Raw genomic sequence first — 21,602 nt, 5'->3', positions numbered from 1 at the left:
AGGAGCTCCTTTGCATATTAGGCCACACGCCCCTGATGTAGCCAATCCTCCAAGAGCTTACAGGGCTCTTCGTACAGGGCCTACTGTAAGCTCCAGAAGGCTTGGCTACATCAGGGGTGTGTGGCCTAATATGCAAAAGGAGGTCCTGCTAGAATTCCTTACAGGGCTCTTAGCACAGGGCATGCGTTAAGCTCCAGGAGGATTGGCTACATCAGGGGGGTGTGGCCTAATATGCAAAGGAGGTCCTGCTAGAATTCCTTACAGGGCTCTTAGCACAGGGCATGCGTTAAGCTCCAGGAGGATTGGCTACATCAGGGGGGTGTGGCCTAATATGCAAAGGAGGTCCTGCTAGAATTCCTTACAGGGCTCTTCGTACAGGGCCTACTGTAAGCTCCAGGAGGATTGGCTACATCAGGGGGGTGTGGCCTAATATGCAAAGGAGGTCCTGCTAGAATTCCTTACAGGGCTCTTAGCACAGGGCATGCTTTAAGCTCCAGGAGGATTGGCTACATCAGGGGGGTGTGGCCTAATATGCAAAGGAGGTCCTGCTAGAATTCCTTACAGGGCTCTTAGCACAGGGCATGCGTTAAGCTCCAGGAGGATTGGCTACATCAGGGGGGTGTGGCCTAATATGCAAAGGAGGTCCTGCTAGAATTCCTTACAGGGCTCTTCGTACAGGGCCTACTGTAAGCTCCAGGAGGATTGGCTACATCAGGGGGGTGTGGCCTAATATGCAAAGGAGGTCCTGCTAGAATTCCTTACAGGGCTCTTAGCACAGGGCATGCGTTAAGCTCCAGGAGGATTGGCTACATCAGGGGGGTGTGGCCTAATATGCAAAAGGAGGTCCTGCTAGAATTCCTTACAGGGCTCTTAGCACAGGGCATGCGTTAAGCTCCAGGAGGATTGGCTACATCAGGGGGGTGTGGCCTAATATGCAAAGGAGGTCCTGCTAGAATTCCTTACAGGGCTCTTAGCACAGGGCATGCGTTAAGCTCCAGGAGGATTGGCTACATCAGGGGGGTGTGGCCTAATATGCAAAGGAGGTCCTGCTAGAATTCCTTACAGGGCTCTTCGTACAGGGCCTACTGTAAGCTCCAGGAGGATTGGCTACATCAGGGGGGTGTGGCCTAATATGCAAAGGAGGTCCTGCTAGAATTCCTTACAGGGCTCTTAGCACAGGGCATGCTTTAAGCTCCAGGAGGATTGGCTGCATCAGGGGTGTGTGGCCTAATAGGCAAAGGAGGTCCTGCTAGAATTCCTTACAGGGCTCTTCGTACAGGGCCTACTGGAAGCTCCAGGAGGACTGGCTACATCAGGGGTGTGTGGCCCAATATGCAAAGGAGGTCCTGCTAGAATTCCTTACAGGGCTCTTAGCACAGGTCCTGCTGTAAGCTCCAGAAGGCTTGGCTACATCAGGGGTGTGTGGCCTAATATGCAAAAGGAGTTCCTGCTACAAAAAAAAGAAAAAGCCCTGAGGGTCCTTACAGATACCAACATCAAGAACAGTTATGACAGTGTCCCTTTCACAGACCGGCATGGCAGTTGTGGGTTGCTACTGACCTCTTGCCATCTACGTGACTTACCAGACCCAGGCCATGATCAAAGTAATTTTCCTCAGATGCGGCATCCTGAAAATATCCAGGACGCTTCCAGATTTGGCATTCTTTTGGGAAGACAGCTTCGAAATTTACAAAACGAGAGAGAAAGAAAACGTCAGCCACAAACTGAAAGCGTGCGATGCAGGCCTAGCAGAAGCATTCGTACTATTGCCCTCGGCATATTTTGCTGAAGAGTTTGTTTAAGAACTTGTCTTTGCTCCTGGATTCACTGAAACGATGCTCCAAAACCCTACTTGGCAGCTCACCTGGATCACCTGGATCTTGGCATCATAGTAGACAGCTCAATGAAAGTGTCGACCCAGTGTGCTGCAGCAGTGAAAAAGGCAAACTCTGAGGGGTTTTTTACATTCAGTTTGATCCAGAGTTTTAGAGTCTTCAAATTGCCTGCCACTGTTCCGCTTTAATTATTTTCCTTTTACATTTAAGTGTTTCAATTGGGGGGGGGGGGTGTCTTTGATCAGAGGGCAGCCAGAATACCAGTGCTTCGTTAAATGTATACAATTGCTTGGAAATCGTGTCAACACTGCAAAAACGATACGAATTTAAATTACTAGATGAGGCAAGCAATGATATGTGAACATTTCAAGTGCTGTCCGTTCTCATGCAAATGACTGCACCTTGTGGCGGCTTTTGGAGGAGTCTTTTAAAACGCATGGAAACTTCTACAATACAAGTTTGAAACGCCTGTAGAGAAAAGACCAGATCAAAACTAGTGTGGAGAAAAACGTTGCAGCAGCGGCTCCGAAACTCATCTCACCGAAACAAATGTTGATGCTTCAGGCAGCAACAATGCAAAACAGTTGTGAGAACGTTAGGTAATGTAAAAGGTGAGTTTCCAATGCGGTGATAGAGAGTCACAAACTGTCAGTGTAAAAACACTGGGTTAGGGATTATTAGGAAAGGGCAGAGCTTTTTTTGAGCAGGAACACACAGGGATGCCATTCTGGCTGGCTTGGTGCCACGGAGTGTGGCCTAATATGCAAATGAGTTCCTGCTGGGCTTTTTCTACAAAAAAAAAACACTGGGAAAGGGATAGAAAATTTTAAAAGCTAGCTAATATCATAATGCCCCGGTGCAGCCTTTTCTGGAATATTGTGTATAGTTCTGGTCCCCAAATCTCCAAAAGTATATTGCAGAGCTAGAAAAAGTACATAGAAGGGGATGGAGATGATTAAGGGGATGGAGCACCTTCCCTAGGAGAAAAGGCTGAAGACTCTGAGACCGATTCCCCACTAGCCTTATGCCTCTCTCACTCTCCTCTTCTCCGCGGGGCTTCCACCGGATTTCACACTATTTGCCCTGGGGCTGCAACCCATTCCACCCATTCGGAGTGGAGGGCGGGATAGAAATCCAATATCTTCTTTTGTGCAGCAAAGAAGATCCTCTAAAAACCAGTTTCCATTTGCCATGAAGCGAATCGCAGCCCCGGGGCAGATAGTGTGAAGCCCTGCAAAGAAGAGGAGCATGAGAGTGGCATAAGGTGAGTGGGGAATAGGTATGGGGTTTTCAGTTTAAAAAAGAAATGACTAAGGTGGGGGACATGATAGAGGTTTATACAATTATGCATGGGTTGGAGAGAGTTGGCAAAGAGCACTTTTTCTTCCTCTCCCAAAAGACTAGAACTCAAGGGCATCCGATGAAGCTGATGGGCAGTAGGTTCAGGACAGACAAAAGGAAACACTTCTTTACACACAGAATGATTAAAATGTGGAATTTGCTTCCAGAGAATGTAACGACGGCCATATGAACATATGAACATATGCAGCTGCCTTATACTGAATCAGACCTTTGGTCCATCAAAGTCAGTATTGTCTTCTCAGACTGGCAGTGGCTCTCCAGGGTCTCAAGCTGAGGGTTTTCACACCTATTTGCCTGGACCCTTTTTTGGAGATGCCAGAGGTTGAACCTGGGACCTTCTGCTTCCCAAGCAGATGCTCTACCACTGAGCCACCATCCCTCCCCGAATAAACAGCATAAAGTGAGGATTAGACATATTCATGGAGGATAAGTTTGGCAATGGCTACTAGTTATGGTAACAGAGGGAAATCTCCACATTCAGAGGTACTAGTCCTCTGAATCCCAGAGCCAGGAGGCAACATCACGGGAAGGCCTCAGCCTCTCTGCCCTGTTGTTGGCCCTGCAGAGGCACTGGTTGGCCACTGCGTGGGATAGGATGCTGGACCAGATGGACCACTACTCTGATCCAACAGGGCTCTTCTGATGTTCTTATGTCACATCTATTCTATTCCAAATCTTTTTGGAAAATAGGAAATCTCAGCTTTTGACACCTGACTGAGCAATTCTTCTGGGACACTTTGCTTGTTGACCAACGCTGCCCATAGGATCTCTCTTGTTGCGTCTTCCACTCTCCCTCTCGTCAGAAGCCATCGGGCAGAACTGGGAAGGACCCTGCAAGGAGAAGAAGAAGAAGAAGAAGAAGAAGATGATGATATTGGATTTATATCCCACCCTCCACTCCGAAGAGTCTCAGAGTGGCTCACAATCTCCTTTCCCTTCCTCCCCCACAACAGAAACCCTGTGAGGTGGGTGGGGCTGGAGAGAGCTCTCACAGCAGCTGCCCTTTCAAGGACAACCTCTGCCAGAGCTATGGCTGACCCAAGGCCATGCTAGCAGGTGCAAGTGGAGGAGTGGGGAATCAAACCCGGTTCTCCCAGATAAGAGTCCGCACACTTAACCACTACACCAAACCGGCTCTCCGGATTGGCTGAAACTCTGCAGGTCAATCGGCTTAGTTAATTCATTTGCTGTGTCTTTAGGGACTAATAATTTGGTAAAGGGAATCTTGGAAGATCTGGATTCCCCAGAACAAAGACACAAGAAGATGAAGGTAGAGAGTTGATTTTATACTCCACTCTTCACCACCCAAAGGAGTCTTGGAGTGGCTGACAATCGCCTTCCCTTCCAAAGCCAAACTATTATCAGCACTTAGGGTTGCCAAGTCCCTCCACCACTGTGGCGGGGGACTGTTCTCTCTCACCTGAGAAGTGCATGTGGCGTGATGACATCACCCTGAAATGATGTCATCATGCTGTGGACATTATGCCAGGGACACTCTAGGACTTGTGATAAAACTCTATGGTACCCACAGAGTTTTGCCACAAGTCCTAGAGCGTCCCCCGGTATGATGTCCCTGGTGCAATGACATCACTTCTGGGTGATGCTATTGTACCGGGGACAAAAACCAATGCAAAAATGCTCACAGTCACAAAAGCTGAAAATATGAAAAATCTATTAAATATGATAAAGAACTGTACATGAAAATATGACACTATTAACAATGGGTTACAATTTCAATCCCACATACAAATTTCTTGCAGACTCGACAAAGTTCATCAAAGAGACAATGTCCTTATAGCCAACTTTTTCTGTTTTGAGGGAACTCCTGTTCCTTTTCATATGATGGAATGGAATTGATGAACTGAATTGATGAAGAGTTACGGGTGGGTTACAGCTGCTGCCAATTTACTGTATTCGAATGGAAGCGCCGCGATCACTTGGTCTGAGCATTTCCACGGACGCCAGCAATTTGCATGACTCGAAGTGACTGTGATGTTGAGAAATGGTAAGAGAGCAGTGTATTGTGGTGGTGGGAAACAGAATGGAACCAGATATTGATATATTGTGGATTTATTGTACAGCATCCCAAAAGCATGGATGCCTGAAGAAGCCTATCTGGGAAATGGCTTGGTTTTGCTAGTTCCTCCGTCGTGGCAATCTTGCGTGCGGGTATCCTGTTCCTGTTTTGCTGACAAAGAATGTGTTAACTATGGCATTCCCGCTATTATGCGAGAAAATTAGAGAAAGCTAGGAATTCTGGATTGACCCGGATGATGATTGTGTAATTTTTGGCACTACTGGACCTAGAAAATTGCACATATTATACAAGATTGGTCCCCAGAAGAAGGACTTGAGATCCAAAACAGCTTGGTAAGCGGACCGGTTCTCCGTTGGACCTTTTCTGAAATATAGCACTAGAATACAATATAGTGGCTCTGTGCCATAAAAGGACAGTAGTAGCATTGTGGAACTAATGAGGTTTTAACTTTCTATACGATTGATATCTTGTGTATTGACGATACTCATTTTGTATTTTGATACTACATACTCATTAGTCAGAATTGTGTTTTAACACAGAGAGTTTTATCTTCGTTATGCTTCAGACCAACACGGCTGCCCGCCTGGAACTTTGTATAAACCAAATCTCCATCAGAGACTTCCGTCCACTCACCAGACGTAGAAAAAGAGACACAGCGCAGGGATGGAGCCAACGATCTGGTAGAGCCTCCAACCCCGAATTTTGTAGGCAAAAGCGGTCAAGCCGATCTGCCCCGCAGCGTGGAAACACTGGGTGAAGATCATTGCAAAGGGGCGCTGGGATGCCCCAACCCACTCAGAAGCTAGAAGGGTTCAGAGAAGAGGAAACACTCCTAGGTGGATTGTAAAGTTGCATTCTGTAACTACGTTTCCATTGTGGGGGGAGTTATGGGTTTAGAATCTTGTGAGCATAAGTCTGCGTATGCTGTATATCTTGTTATAATCCAATAAAAACTGAGAACTGAAATAAAGTCATTTCAGTTTGCAGCCAAGGATGTAATTCTGAATGAAGATGAAGAAGATAAGATACTAGATTTATATCCCGCCCTCCACTCCAAATCTCAGAGTCTCAAAGTGGCTCACAATCTCTTTTATCTTCCTCTCCCACAACAGACACCCTGTGAGGTGGGTGGGGCTGAGAGAGCTCTCACAGCAGCTGACCTTTCAAGGACAACCTCTGCCAGAGCTATGGCTGACCCAAGGCCATTCCAGCAGCTGCAAGTGGAGGAGCGGGGAATCAAACCCGGTTCTTCCAGATAAGAGTCTGCGCACTTAACCACCACACCATACTGGCTCTGAATAAATAACTGGATTTAGGACTGCACTGCAAATAGTAAAGGTAGCTACCCTGAGTCTGTTCACAGAGAGGGCGGGATAGAAATGTTAAATAAATAAATAAATCAGTTGTTAATATTTGCAACATGTTGCTAATATGGCATCTTACAATCCTCACTTACAAGTTTGCCAGTTTTGGGTTGGGAAATACATGGAGATTTTGGGGGCTGGATCCAGGGGAGAGTGGGGTTTGAGGACGGAAGGGACCACACCAAGGTATAATGTCATGACGTCCATCCCCCAAAGCGGTCGTTTTCTCCAGGGGTACCGCTGGAGATCAACTGTAATACTGAGAGGTCTCCAGGTACCACCTGGAGGTTGGCAGCCCTACTTACAAATGAGAGAAACTGCTTCCCCTTGCTTTACCTTTTCAGTAAAACAAGTACAGACTTGGAACTGTGTATAAATTTGGGATGGAAGATATTGAAAAACAGCAAAAGAGAGCATAAATTGGATTCTCAGAGGCTGATGCATTTGACTACAAGAAGAAGAAGATATTGGATTTATATCCCACCCTTCACTCTGAATCTCAGAGTCTCAGAGCGGCTCACAATCTCCTTTACCTTCCTCCCCCACAACAGACACCCTGTGAGGTAGTTGGGGAGGAGAGAGCTCTGACAAAAAAACTGGTCTTGAGAGGAACAGCTCTGTGAAAACTGTGGCTGACCCAAGGCAATTCCAGCAGCTGCAAGTGGAGGAGTGGGGAAGCAAACCCGATTCTCTCAGATAAGAGTCCGCATACTTAACCACTACACCAAACTGGCTTTCGAGGCCAAACCTTTCCCAAAGAAGCTCAAATATGGGGACTCTTACTTAAAGCAGCCATGCCTATACTGATTCCAGCAAAAGCAGAACCCACAATGAACCTCATGGCGATGTAGCCGTTCAGACTGCTTACTAAGCCTGCCCCGACGCCAAAGGAACCCATCATGAGTAGTGTGTGCACGATCATGTTTCGGCTCCCAATCCTGCAGGGAAGAAATGCAAGGCAGTCAGTAGAGAAAGCGCAAACATTTGCCTAAATTCATCATTACAAAGTCACAACTACATATGACATGCACTGGCATGTCTCAAAGGAAGGGTAGCTGCTTTTTAGCTTCAGGAAAAGAAGATATTGGATTTATATCCCGCCCTCCACTCCGAAGAGTCTCAGAGCGGCTAACAATCTCCTTTACCTTCCTCCCCCACAACAGACACCCTGTGAGGTGGGTGGGGCTGGAGAGGGCTCTCACAGCAGCTGCCCTTTCAAAGACAGAGTCTCAGAGAGGCCTACAATCTCCTTTACCTTCCTCCCCCACAACAGACACCCTGTGAGGTGGGTGGGGCTGGAGAGGGCTCTCACAGCAGCTGCCCTTTCAAGGACAACCTCTGCCAGGGCTATGGCTGACCCAAGGCCATTCCAGCAGGTGCAAGTGGAGGAGTGGGGAATCAAACCCGGTTCTCCCAGATAAGAGTCCGCACACTTAACCACTACACCAAACTGGTCATTTAATGCCCTGCACAGCCTTTGAGCTTTTCTTCATTCTCATTTTCCTCACTTGTAAGTTCGTGATTCTCTGGCAGGAGGCTGTTCCGCACATTTCACGCCTCCTAGTAGTCAATTTGATACTACATCAGTTTATGTCTGGCATCAAAACCTGTAGTTTAAATCTTCTGGGATATATGCCTGACATAACGCGATGTAATATTGAATCAACCACTAGAGGGAGCAAAACATATGCAGAATATGAAGAAACAGGAACTTACAAATGAGTATGCTGAAAAGCCCTTTGTCTAGTCCAATGCAGTCAATCCAAACTAGAACATTTCTGAAAGATGGCTGCCCATCCTGTGGCATTGAGAAGTGCAATGTGATGAAGTGATTTGTGGCAGAAAAGCTATGGCTCCTTCTCACCCTTTCCCAAAGCTACTTTGCCCATGGAAAAGCAAACTGCTGGGCTTTTGTGATGTATACAAAATGTAGGTCCGTGGTTCAGTGACAGAGTCGATTCTATGCATACAGAAGGTCACCCAATTCAAGCCTTTAAGAGGGTATCCAAGGATCATGCATAGCATAACAGAAAGTGGAGTTTCTTGCTTGGCAAGATTTTGCAGCTGTCAAGCATCGATATTTCGCAATAATCAAGTGTTTGTTCTTTAATCAAAAACTTGTTTTATTGTAAAACTCCATAGCTTGCTCCAAGGATGGATTCCTTGGAAGTAATGGCATACATAGTATTGAATAGTATCTTATAGGCAAACTTCAAAAGGCAGGGTTACAGATAACTTCAAAAGACTAACATAAAGATGCAAATTGAGTTGAGGGTTCAAAGGCTACTTTCTAGTATCTCTTTTATGGCTAAGGAATGTTAGTTAATGACAACATCTCCATTTCTCACACATTGGCTGTTTTCCCACTGACCTTACTCCGGAGCGACGTCCCTCTTCACCGCGCAGCGTCTGCGCGGATTTCCCACCAACTGCTGCGCACAACCAGGAAGTGCCGTGGCTTTTGCGTCGCAGATGTAAACCGCTAAAAACCAGTTTACATCTGCGACGCAAAAGCCACGGCTCTTCCCGGTTGTGCGCAGCAGTTGGTGGGAAATTCGCGCAGATGCTGCACGGTGAAGAGGGACGTCGCTCCGGAGTAATGTCAGTGGGAAAACAGCCATTCTCTGCGAGCTGATAAGATATGGCTGTGTGAATCTGGGGGAGAAGCATTTTACACTGTTAATACAAGGTTACACTAAACATCCTGGATCCAGATGGATTTATTATGCACCTAAGGGGGAAAGAGAGAAGGGGGGGGAAGAAGAAAGGGGAAAAGCCAAAGGTAATACTTTACTGTATCTCTGGCCTGTTTACTAGGTACAAGTAAAACCAGCATTTAGAAATAGCATGCTTGACAGCAGCCCCCCGTAATACTGAAAATGGCAGAACTTTCTCTTATAGGGGAGAAAATAAAGAGGTTATTCAAGATCCTTTTGTGGGTGTGGCTCAAATCTTATTAACCCCAATTTTGGAGGAAGGTTCTGTCCTTCCTTCCACGGGTCAAATTGCAGAGATTGTACAGAGCTGAATGGAAGCTGTTGAGAAGCAAGCCGTATCTGTTTAAGCATCCAGCAGTGCTTGGGGGGCACCACATAGCAAGATACTCTAAGAATTCCTCCAATCTCCATGGTCAAGATCATAGAGACTGGGGAAAATCCTAGAACATCAGTGACCAGAAATAAAGCACAGCCAAATTGTTGCAGAGCTGCATATCTACTTACCTGTCACCCAGCGGCCCAAAGACCAGGGCTCCGGCAAGAATGCCAGCCATGAAAATGGACTGAGAGAAGTCATTTAAGTTTTTTCGCTCACAGACCATGTTAAACTAGAAGGGAAAGAACACACATTTCTTCTGTTGAGCCGCCTGCCAATTTTCCTTACATAAGAATATAAGAGAAGCCAAACTGGATCAGGCCAGTGGCCCATCCAGTCCAACACTCTGCGTCACACAGTAGCCAAAACCCTGAAGCCATCAGGAGGGCCACCAGCAGTGCCAGCCCCCCTACTGTTGCCCCCAAGCACCAAAAAGACAGAGCATCACTGCCTCAGACATAAGAACATCAGAGAATACATGTTGGATCAGGCCAATGGCCCATCCAGGCCAACCCTCTGTGTCACAGAAGAACATAAGAGAAGCCATGATGGATCAGGCCAATGACCCATCCAGTCCAACACTCTGTGTCACATAAGAACATAAGAGAAGCCATGTTGGATCAGGCCAATGGCCCCTCCAGTCCAGCACTCTGTGTCACATAGTGGCCAAAACCCTGGAACCATCAGGAGGCCCACCAGTGGAGCCAGAACTCCAGAAGCCCTTCTGCTGTGCCCCCCTAAGTGCCAAGAATATGGAGCATCACTGATCCAGATACAGTGTTTCATCTATACCAAGGGTGTCAAAGGTGTGGCCCGTGGGCCAGATCAGCCCCCCAAAAGGCTCCGATCAGTCCTACGAGCAAATGTGCTTCCTTCTCCCTCTCTCTTGTGTCACAGCTTCATTTGCCAGGATTTCTCAATCGCACAGGAGCTGCAGAGCAAAGCCTCTATTTTTTCCATTGGCTGAGGCTCCTCTCTTGGGGAGTGAGAGGGGGTGGAGGGAGAGCTTGTTTCGATACTGGCCACAACATTGCAAGAGTGCTAACACTTTAAGCATGTTTTATTTTATTTTTGTTTTTTTTAAAAAAAAAAATCTTTAATAGGGTTTGTATCTTTTATAATGTTTATAACTCCACTATCTGGCTTTACATTTTATGACACGTATAACCCTGCCCGACAAGGTCTAATATATGTCAAATCCGGTCCTCATAATAAATGAGTTTGACACCCCTGATCTATACCTTATGGCAGGGGTGGCCAACGGTAGCTCTCCAGATGTTTTTTGCCTACAACTCCCATCAGCTCCAGTCAGCATGGCCAATGGCTGGGGCTAATGGGAGTTGTAGGCAAAAAACATCTGGAGAGCTACCGTTGGCCACCCCTGCCTTATGTCTAAGAACATAAGGGAAGCCATGTTGGCTCAGGCCAGTGACCCACCTAGTCCAACGCTTTGTGTCACATAGGGTCCAAGACCCAGGTGCCATCAGGAGGTCCATCAGCAGGGCCAGAACTCCAGAAGCTCTCCCACTGGTTGGTACTACATGAGGCAGGACACTGGGCTAGACAGTCCCCTGAGTCTGATCCAAGAGGGCTCTTCTTATGTTTTTTATCAGGGGAAAGCCTTCACCTCTCTGCCCTGTTGTTGGACCTCCACTGTCTGCAACTGACTAGCTGCTGTGTGAGACAGGATGCTGGACAAGATTGGAACACTGGTCTGATCCAGCAGGGCTCTTCTTATGTTCTGATCAGGAGAAGGCTTCAGGCTTTATGCCCTGTTGTTGGTCCTCCAGAGGAACTAGTCACAAATGTTGGGTAACACCTTCCAGTGCCTGAGAACCATTCCAGGTCAGCAGAGACAGATCTGACCAAAAGTATAATGTAGCTCAGGGGTGTCGAACTCATTTGTTAAGAGGGCCGGATCTGACATAAATGAGACTTTGTTGGGCTGGGCCATGTCCGGTTGGGCCATGTGTGCACAAGGGGTGGAATTCTAGCAGGAGCTCCTTTGCATATTAGGCCACACCTCCTGATGTAGCCAATCCTTCAAGAGCTTACAAGGCTTTTTTTTTATAAGCTTTTGGAGGATTAGCTACATCGGGGGGGGGGGGGGTGTAGCCTAATATGCAAAGGAGCACCTGCTAGAATTCCACCCCTGTGTGTACCTATTTAAGATTCAGGGGCAGAGATATCAACTTTATAAAGGACCCAGACAAAAACAATTAAATATATATTTTAAAAACCTTAAAACATGCTTAAAATGTTAGCACTCATTGGTCTTAAATGTGCTTTCTTCGTATCTCCCATGGGATCCAGGGAACTGGGCAAAGGAAGTTCTGGCTCTTTCCTTCCTTCCCCAGGGGACGGTGGGGGGGGGGGGGAGTCTCAGCCAATAGAAGGGAGAGAGACTTGACTCAGTAGCTCTGCTGTGTGATTGGAAAAGCCTGGAAAAAACTTGCTCTGCCTCCCCCACTTCCTCCCCAAGGAAGGAGCCTCAGCCAATGGAGAAAATAGAGATTTTGCTCTGTAGCGCCTGTGCGATTGAGCAAGCCTTGCAAAGCAAGTTGTGATGCAGAAGGAAGCAAGATATAGGGAGAAGGAAGCAGATGACAACCAGTTGCTCGGGGTTCTGATAGGAGCCCTGCATGTTTGACCCCCCCCCCCCCCCGATGTAGCTTCTTAAATTAACAGCAAAAGTAAAGTCCACACCTCAGTTAGCAGTGTTGGCTGTTGGTTTTCAGGATACACCCAGCCATCTCGGCACCGTTCTGTGGAATTGAGTTGAAGTGATTGAAGAGACCCTTGCACGGGAGTCAGCCTCCGGCATTCTTCAAGAAATCCATCCGGCTTCCTAGGAATTGTCAAGTTCAGCTCCTGGTCTTTGGTTAGGTTCAAGCCCAACCTGCGGATCCAGCTTGTGTTGCAATAGTGAGGCACATCCATGGCAATGAACGCTTGGCTGAACAAGTGAAAGGCAACGAAGAACTGTGGGAAGCAGAGCAGAAGCACCAGCCGTTTCTGGAAGTTCCCAAATTCCCCGATGACCACCAAAATGTCTCCAAAATCCACATTAGCTTCACTGTCGGCTGCCATTTCGGGTCACATTTGGGAGGGGCTGAAATTAATATTGAAACATAAATATGGTTGGTAACGAAATGATCAGAAAGGAAAAGAATCAGATTTTATTCTTAAGGTTGCCAAGTCCAATCCAAGAAATATCTGGGGACTTTGGGGGTGGAGCCAGGAAACATTGCGGGTAGAGCCAGGAGCAAGGGTGTGACAAGCATCATTGAACTCCGAAGGGATTTCTGGCCGTCACACTTAAAGGGACCGCACACCTTTTAAATGCCTCCCCTCCATTGGAAATAATGAAGGATGGGGCACATTTTGGGGGGACTCATAGAATTGGGCCTCCAGGTCCCATCTTTTTGAAACATGGAGGGTATTTTGGGGAGAGGTGCTGGATGCTATGCTGAAAAACTGGTGCATCTACCTCAAAAAACAGCACCCCCCCCCCAGTGCCCCAGATACCCACAGATCAATTCTCCATTATACCCTATGGGAATCGGTCTCCCTGGGGAATAATGGAGTGCCCAGCAGACATTTCCTCCCCCCCTTGCTTTGTGATGACCATGAATCTGGAGGAGGGCCTCCAAACTGGGGATCCCCTGCCCCCACCTGGGGGTTGGCAACCCAATCCCCAGGCCCGGGGGCTCACCTACCCCCAATCCCCTGCCAATGGCCACGGGTACCTGGCAACCCTACCTAGACTCAAACTTGGTTCTGCTGCTTCACACCAACATGGCTACCCACCTGACTCTACCTTCTAAGAAGAGAATCCAAGAAGAGAGAGTTTTAGAAAGGAAAGAACTTGGATGGCAGTTACTGGCAGTTACAGAGAGAATGACCCCATGTACCTTGGCGGGGAGGTTTGAGCAATGCAGGGGTGGCCAACGGTAACTCTCCAGATGTTTTTTGCCTACAACTCCCACCAGCCCCAGCCAGCATGGCCAATGGCTGGGGCTGATGGGAGTTGTAGGCAAAAAACATCTGGAGAGCTACCGCTGGCCACCCCTGAATTAGGGAAAGTTGTGTTGTCCTATTAAACCGATAGCAATCTTCTCGGAGAAATAATTCACCTTGGCAAGCTGTTGGAAGTAGGGGGGGAAACTACGACAGGCCGGAGGCAGCAGGTATAAATGGAGGAAATGGCTGATGAATAGGGTTGCCAAGTCCAATTCAAGAAATATCTGGGGGCTTTGGGAGTGGAGCCAGGAGACATTGGGGGTGGAGCCAGGAGCAAGGTTGTGACAAGCACAATTGAACTCCAAAGGGAGTTCTGGCCATCACATTTCAAGGGACTGCACACCTTTTAAATGCCTTCCTTCCATAGGAAATAATGGATAGGGGCACCTTCTTTTGGGGCACATAGAATTGGATCCCCTAGTTCAATCTTTCTGAAACTTGGAGGGTATTTTGGGGAGAGGCACCAGATGCTACGCTGCAAATTTGGGGCCTCTACCTCAAAAAGCAGCCCCCCCCAGAGCCCCAGATACCCGTGGATCCATTCTCCATTATTTCCTACGGGAATACATCTCCATAGGTAATAATAAACTTCCCAGCAGATATTTCCCTCCCCTCCCCCCGCTTTCTGATGACCCTGAAGCGGGGGGAGGGCCTCTAAACCGGGGGATCCCCTGCCCCCACCTGGGGATTGGCAACCCTACTGATGAAAGCAGAGGGGGTAGGGTTGCCAAGTCCAATTCAAAAAATATCTGGGGACTTTGGGGGTGGAGCCAGGAGACATTAGGGGTGGAGCCAAGATCAAGGCTGTGACAAGCATAATTGAACTCCAAAGGGAGTTCTGGCCATCACATTTAAAGAGACAGCACACCTTTTCAATTCCTTCCTTCCATAGGAAATAATGAAGGATAGGGGAACCTTCTTTTGGGGCTCATAGAATTGGACCCCCTGGTCCAATCTTTTTGAAACTTGGGGGGGGGGGTATTTTGGGGAGAGGCACTAGATGCTATACTGAAAATTTGTTGCCTCTACCCAAAAAAAACAGCCCCCCCCCCAGAGCCCCAGATACCCGCAGATCAATTCTCCATGATTTTCTATGGGAATAAATCTCCATAGGGAATAATAGAGTTCCCAGAAGACATTTCCCTCCCCTCCCCCCGCTTTATGATGACCCTGAAGCGGAGGGAGGGCCTCCAAACCGGGGGATCCCCTGCCCCCACCTGGGGATTGGCAACCCTAGGAGGGGGAGAGACTGAACGTTCCACAGCAATGAAAGATGGTAGGCCAAGACCAGAGCCGGATTTAAGCATAAGCTGTGTAAACTATAGGACCTCTGCTTCTTTGGGGCCTCTACATTTTTGAAAGCCCACTAAATTATCACATTTGTAAAGCTAAGGAGCCTCTTATAGTCTAGGTCAGGGGTGGCCAAACTTGCATAACGTAAGAGCCACATAGAATAAACATCAGATGTTTGAGAGCCACAAGGAAGGGAGGGAGGGGATATAGATGGGGAGAGGTGAAAAGAAAGCAACTTTAACTTTAAATGGATCCTCCAAGCTGGCCAACGGGGTGGCGGAGGCTTCAAGAGCCACATAATATGTATGAAAGAGCCACATTTGGCTCCTGAGCCACAGTTTGGCCACCCCGATCTAGGTCCTCAGCGTGTCTAATTGCAGCCTTGGCCACGACGCTGTCTTTTATGTCGGGACCATTTTCAGGGAATGAGAAAGGGCTAGAGTTCCCGGATTGGCCATTTTTTAATGCATTGTCAAGTTGGGATTCCAGTCTCCAGGTGGGACCTGAGGATCCCCCAGAAATACACCTCACCTCCAGACTACGGAGGTCGCTTCCCCTGGGGAAAAAATGGATGCTTTGGAGGCCTGGTACCCCACTGAGGTCCCTGTTCTCTCCAGGCTCCATTCCCAAACTTCCAGGAGTTTCCCAACCTGGAGTTGGCAACACCCCTACCCGCCATCCCCCACTGATGGCCAGGGAAGACCTGGCAACTCCAAGCTGTTCGGATAGGCCTCTGGGAAAGTGAGAAGAAACAGATTTTCTTGGTTAGGACTGCTAGTTTTGGGTTTGGAAATACCTGGAGATTTTGGAGGTGGAACTTGGGGCAGGTGGGGTTTGGGGAGGGGTGAGACCTCAGCAGGGTGTGATGCCATATAGCCTACCTAAGGTTGCCAGCTCAGGGTTGGGGGATACCTGGAGATTTGGGGGTGGAGCCTGAGGCAGGTGGGATTAGGAAAGGGGAGGGACTTCAGTGGGATATAATGCTATAGCAGGGCTGGAATTCTAGCGGGAGCTACTTTGTATATTAGGCCACACACCCCTGATGTAGCCAGTCCTCCAAGAGCTTACAAGGCTATTTTCTGTAAGCTCTTGGAGGATTGGCTACATCAGGGGTGTGTGGCCTAATATGCAAAGGAGCTCCTGCTAGTATTCCGCCCCTGTGCTATAGAGTCTAACTTCCAAAGCAGCCAGGCGGGGGGCAGGAGGTCCCTCAGTTTGGAGACCCTCCCCACACTTCAGGGTCATCAGAAAGTGGGAGGAAGGGAAATGTCTGCTGGGCACTCCATTATACCCTATGGAGATCAATTCCCATAGGGTGTAATGAAGAATTGATCTGTGAGTATCTGGGGCTCCGGAGGGGGGCTGTTTTTCTTAGGTTGGGACACCAAATGTGTAGCATAGCATCCAGTGTCTCTCCTCAAAACACTCCCCAAGTTTCAAAAGGATTGGACCAGGGGGTCCAATTCTATGAGCCCCCAAGGAATGTGCCCCTATCCTTCATTATTCCCAATGGAGGGAAGGCATTCGAAAGGTGTGCATTTAAATACGATGGACAGGACTCCCTTTGGAGTGCAATTGTGCTTGTCACAACCTTGCTCCTAGCTCAACCCCCAAAGTCCCCAGACATTTCTTGAATTCAACCTGGCAACCCTAACGTACTCCAGGTGAAGTGATGGATCTCTCTCTCACTCCCTGGAGATCAGTTGTAACAGATCACCAGCTCAAACCTGCCTACCTCCCAAAGAAGCCATTTTCTCCAGGGGAATTGGGGCTGCCAGACAGTGGCAAATAGTGGGAGGCAACTAGAAGGAGCGATATGAACCTGCCTATAACTGATGTGGTAGCACCATTGTGATTTTATTTGAATGCTTTATTGTTTTAACAGTTTACTGATGTTTTCCTCTGTTTATTTTTATGCTGTTCGCCGCCTTGAGTTTTTTGCAGAATGGGTGGGATATAAATCTAACGCAATCAATCCAGGCTTCGGATTCAGCAGGAGCTCACAGGAGCACAGCTCCTGAACCTTTCCGAGGGTTCCTCCTTCTCCTCCCCACCTACCTTGTCCATTGAATAGTAGGTGCAGCTGCATAACAATCCCTGGATGAGCTCCACTACCTATTTTTCTACAAAACGACCCCTGAATCAATCAGTCAGTCAGTCAATAAAGAGCAGCTCTAGGAATCACTGGTCTATGGTAAGATCATAGAGCAAAGCCATGGAGTTCCCAACAGTTCCTAGAGCTACTTATTACTTAAAACATTGTTATTCCCCCTTTCCATCCAAGGATCTACAAGGTGGTGAAAGCTAACTTTTGTTACTCCGGGCAAGAATTTCTAGGAGGTACACAAGGCAGGAATTTTTTAAAAAAATTCTGGGTTTTTTTCACTCGCTGCCCCTCAGACCAGGGGTAGGCAACAGGACTTGTGGGTGAGGGAGCCCTCAGAGGAACTGTTACTGACCTCTGTCACATGGAAGCAGAAGAAGACTGCAGATTTATACCCCGCCCTTCTCTCTGAATCAGAGACTCAGAGCGGCTTACAATCTCCTGTATCTTCGCCCCCCACAACGGACACCCAGTGAGGTAGATGAAGATATTGGATTTATACCCTGCCCTCCACTCCGAAGAGTCTCAGAGCAGCTCACAATCTCCTTTACCTTCCTCCCCCACAACAGACACCCTGTGAGGTAGAAGAAGATATTGGATTTATATCCCGCCCTCCACTCCGAAGAGTCTCAGAGCGGCTCACAATCTCCTTTCCCTTCCTCCCCCACAACAGACACTCTGTGAGGTAGATGAAGATATTGGATTTATATCCCGCCCTCCACTCCGAAGAGTCTCAGAGCGGCTCACAACCTCCTTTCCCTTCCTTCCCCACAACAGACACCCTGTGAGGTAGATGAAGATATTGGATTTATATCCCGCCCTCCACTCCGAAGAGTCTCAGAGCGGCTCACAACCTCCTTTCCCTTCCTCCCCCGCAACAGACACCCTGTGAGGTAGATGAAGATATTGGATTTATATCCCGCCCTCCACTCCGAAGAGTCTCATAGCGGCTCACAATCTCCTTTCCCTTCCTCCCCCGCAACAGAGGCCCTGTGAGGTGGGTGGGGCTGGAGAGGGCTCTCACAGCAACTGTCATTTCAAGGACAACTCTGCAAGAGCTCTGGCTGACCCAAGGCCATTCCAGCAGCTGCCATTGGAGGAGTGGGGAATCAAACTCAGTTCTCTCAGATAAGAGTCCGCACACTTCACCACTACACCAAACTGGAGACCCGTTGTAATTCCAGGAGATATCCAGGCCCTACCTGGAGGTTGGTTATCCTGTTTCCTGATCTCAGTCGTACCCCTGGCTCTTCAATAAACAGTCCGTTTAGCTTCAAAGTGGTTGCGTTTATTAAGACATCAGGTGAAGTGTTTATTCAACTGGGGGGTTGAGTCAAATCTACCCCCATCAGAAGAATTTTGGACTTTATAGTATGCAAAAAGCACACGCAAGCTCAGAGGATTCCTCACTTCCCACAGTCCAGTACGTTCTCACATTCTCTTTCCAGGTGCCAGCATCTTTGATAACAGGGAGTCAAATAACTTGCCTCCTGGTGAAGGCATCTCACTTAACTATTCACAACATTTTCCGCAAGCTGGCAAGCCCTTCTTCTCCCCTCCGGTTCCCGTGCAAAATGAAAGCGTAACATGTACAGTACAATGAACAGAGAGCATTAAAAGGGAACACAGGCAGTGGCAAATCAAATGCAAGACTGTGATCAGGCAGGCAAAAAGGGACTATGAGGAGCATATTGCAAAAAATATAAAGACCAACAATAAAAATTTCTTCAAATATATTAGAAGCAGGAAACCAGCCAGGGAGGCAGTGGGGCTTACCAAAATTATTACCAAAATTATTTATAATATTTTAAACATTCTAAACATTCACATAACCTTATTAACCGACATACCCTGATAAACAGAACACCTAAAGTGAAAAAGAAGGACAAAGTCTTAAGCTTTATGATGTACAGTCGCATGTAGATGAAATGTCCTTCCAACTCAAGAGAAATCCTCAGTCTGCTTGCTCTTGAGGTGACCCTACAAGATCCTTCTGAGTTGTTCCAATTCCAGAAATGTAGAATGTACACGGCATAACACAGCGACGAGGTTGTACTTTGCATCCCCTTGTTTCACTAGAAGCTTTAGCCAGCTTTTCTCAATTTTCATCAGAGCACAGCAAGATTCCACTTCTTCATTTACAACAAAGCTGCAATCCTCGAAAGGTCTTTCGAACCTTCGGGTTAATTTCTGCTACCTTTCGCTACGATTCTCTATAGATGGATCCAAGAGGGCAGCCGTGTTGGTCTGAAGCAGTTGAACAAAGCGGGAGTCAAGTGGGACCTTTAAGACCAACCCATTTTTATTTAGAACGTCAGCTTTCGTGTGCTCTTAAGCACACTTCATCAGACGAGGAAGACCTGGTTTCCTCATCTGATGAAGTGTGCTTAAGAGCACATGAAAGGTTACGTGCTAAATAAAAATGGGTTGGTCTTAAAGGTCCCACTTCACTCCTGCTGTAATTCTCTATGCGTTGCTCAGCTTCCAGGTGGGGCCTGGAGATCTCCTGCTTTTACAACTGATCTCCAGCTGGCAGAGATCAGCTCCTCTGGAGAAAATGGCTGCTTTGAAGGGTGGACTCTAGGGCACTGTATCCTGCGGAGGTCTGTCCCCAAACTCTGCACTCTACTGGATCCAGCCCCCAAGATCTCTAGGTATTTGCCAACATACACCCGGCAAACCTTATAGATTTAACTTTTTAAAAAAATGAGAGTGGCAATCTCTAATCTGGAGAATCAAGTTTGATTCCCCACTCCTCCACATGCGGTTGCTGGGTGATCTTGGGTCAGCTTCAGTTCTCTCAGAGCTGTTCTCTCAGAACTCTCTGGGCCCCATCTGCCTCACAGAGTGCTGGTTGTGGGGAGGGGAAGGGTAGGGTTGCCAATTCCCAGGTGGGGGCAGGGGATCCCCCGGTTTGGAGGCCCTCCCCCCGCTTCAGGGTCATCAGAAAGCGGGGGGAGGGGAGGGAAATGTCTGCTGAGAACTCATGATTCCCTAAGGAGGCTTATTCCCATAGAAAATAATGGAGAATTGATCTGCGGGTATCTGGGGCTCTGGGGGCCCTGTTTTTTGAGGTAGAGGCACCAGATTTTCAGTACAGCATCCAGTGGCTCTCTCCAATATACTCCCTAAGTTTCAAAAAGATTGGACCGGGGGTCCAATTCTATGAGCCCCCAAAGAAGGTGCCCCTATCCTTCATTATTTCCTATGGAAGGAAGGCATTTAAAAGATGTGCTGTCCCTTTAAATGTGATGGCCAGAACTCCCTTTGGAGTTCAATTATGCTTGTCACCCTTGCTCCTGGCTCCACCCCAGTGTCTCCTGGCTCCACCCCCAAAGTCTCCTGGCTCTACCCCCCAAAGTCTCCTGGCTCCACCCCCAAAGTCCCCAGCTATTTCATGAATTGGACCTGGCAACCCTAGGGAAGGGGAAGGAGATTGTAAGCTGCTCTGAAACTCTGAGTGAAGGGCAGGGTATAAATCCAGTCTCCTCCTCCTCTTCCCCTCATTAAAGTTGCCATTCAAACACTTCCTTAGAAAACCGGGCATGCTGATGCTCCTGTCGAAAGCAAGGGGATTTACTCTTGTTGCTACAGAAATGTGCTCTTTGTGGTTTCCCTAACTGAGCTTCTATCTTTCTCTTCCGCCGCTGGATTCACGAAGACACCATTTACTGTCTTGCTGGACCTAAGAAAAGGAACATTGTTATATATTAGAGAAGGTATTTTTTAAATTTTTATTAGAATCTAATTTCCTTTCCCAGCACTGACCCAACTTCAGTGCAGGATTTCAGGCAGGAAGCCGCCAAGCTGCATTTAGTGACGGGAAATTGCCCTTTAAGCGGTATCTTTGCCCCCTGAAAAAAAAAGTTGGTTCTACTTTCTCAGGATGTTCACTTGCCACAAAAAAATAAGTGTGGCCGCACGGGTGGAGTTGAGCTACTAAATATGCGCATGGCTAAAAATATGACATTTAGAAAAGCCGGACGTTAATTGCACAAAGGCTCCGTCTGTATCACACATTAACTGCAAATGTGTTGTTAACATCAGCAGTAGAGGAAGCCATATTAATGTGAAGTACTCTACAGATTCCTGGTTGTGCTTGTTGGAGTGAGTATGCCTGGACACTGGGGGGCGCTACATCACTCTTAAGTGCATATAGGTGTTATCTCCTTGAATAGGATGCCTCTCTTTGTCTTAACCTGGGAGCTGCCCTGTATGGTTGCCAGCCTCCAGGTGGGGCCTGGAGAAGTCCCACTTTTACAACTGATCTTCAGCTGGCAGAGATCAGCTCCCCTGGAGAAAATGGCTGCTTGGAAGGGTGGACTCTAGAGCATTGTATCATGCTGAGGCCCCTCCCCTCCCCTCCCCAAACCTCATCCTCTCCCAGCTCCACCCCCAAAGTTTCTGGGTATTTCCCAACACAGATCTGGCAACCTTATCTCTGACTCCTCCTTCATCCTCTCCCTCTCACTTCACATGGCCTTCCATAG

General features: G+C 47.8%; 1 protein-coding gene across 1 annotated transcript in view; it reads right to left on the bottom strand.

The window, feature by feature from the left end:
• LOC132578240 (solute carrier family 22 member 13-like) overlaps positions 1–21,602 on the bottom strand; it is a 61,934-nt gene that overhangs the window by 13,870 nt on the left and 26,462 nt on the right. The window lies entirely within an intron of this gene.

Source organism: Heteronotia binoei, chromosome 10 (genome assembly GCF_032191835.1).
Source record: "Heteronotia binoei isolate CCM8104 ecotype False Entrance Well chromosome 10, APGP_CSIRO_Hbin_v1, whole genome shotgun sequence".
Taxonomy (NCBI): Eukaryota; Metazoa; Chordata; class Lepidosauria; order Squamata; family Gekkonidae; genus Heteronotia; species Heteronotia binoei.
This window is presented reverse-complemented; position numbering and strand designations above follow the sequence as displayed.